The following is a 556-nucleotide window of genomic DNA, read 5'->3' on the forward strand; positions in this document are numbered from 1 at the left end:
AGTCCAACCCCTGCCGCTGTCCCTTTTCCTGGACAGCTTGGCCTGCATGATAATTTTAAATAAAGGCGAAGCAATCAATAAAGGAAAAGGAAGTCATAGATTACAAAGTATCATTCCAGGTGGTAACATTTGTCACCTTCAAATAACAAATAGGAAAAGACCAATAAAGGTTTAACAAAGTGCCACTCACCTGTCCAGGCAGGTGCTCTCCCAGAATCCCCGGTGCGCTCTCCCAGAATCCCCGGTGCGCTCTCCCAGAATCCCCGATGCGCTCTCCCAGAATCCCCGGCGCTCTTCGTGGCGACGCTCCGCGCGGTCAGGCTCCAGCGGGGGCGCGGATTACCTGTGTCCCTCTGCTGCTGGGGAAGGATGTCTCTCTCCCCCCCAAAAAAAACAACTTTGCTCCAGGAAGCGAACTTGTATCTGCGATAAGTTCAGCCAAAGCTTCTCCCGTCCTGTCGTCCCGCGCTCCTCTTCTCCGCCGGCTTCTGGCTGCTCACATGTTTGAGAAGTGGAGTTTTGCAGCTACTTTATTTTTGGGAGGAAGAAAAAAAAA

The 556-nt window shown here is 51.8% G+C and overlaps 1 protein-coding gene across 1 annotated transcript in view; it reads right to left on the reverse strand.

Moving 5' to 3' along the window:
• SCARA5 (scavenger receptor class A member 5) overlaps nucleotides 1–225 on the reverse strand; it is a 202,323-nt gene extending 202,098 nt beyond the window's left edge. The window contains exon 1 of the mRNA XM_018568477.1: nucleotides 191–225. The gene's annotated coding sequence lies outside the window, so the exon portion shown is untranslated. The remainder of the gene's footprint in view (nucleotides 1–190) is intronic.
• Nucleotides 226–556: the final 331 nt, after the last annotated feature.

This window comes from Nanorana parkeri, unplaced genomic scaffold (genome assembly GCF_000935625.1).
Source record: "Nanorana parkeri isolate BGI_ZX_2015 unplaced genomic scaffold, ASM93562v1 scaffold1192, whole genome shotgun sequence".
Taxonomy (NCBI): Eukaryota; Metazoa; Chordata; class Amphibia; order Anura; family Dicroglossidae; genus Nanorana; species Nanorana parkeri.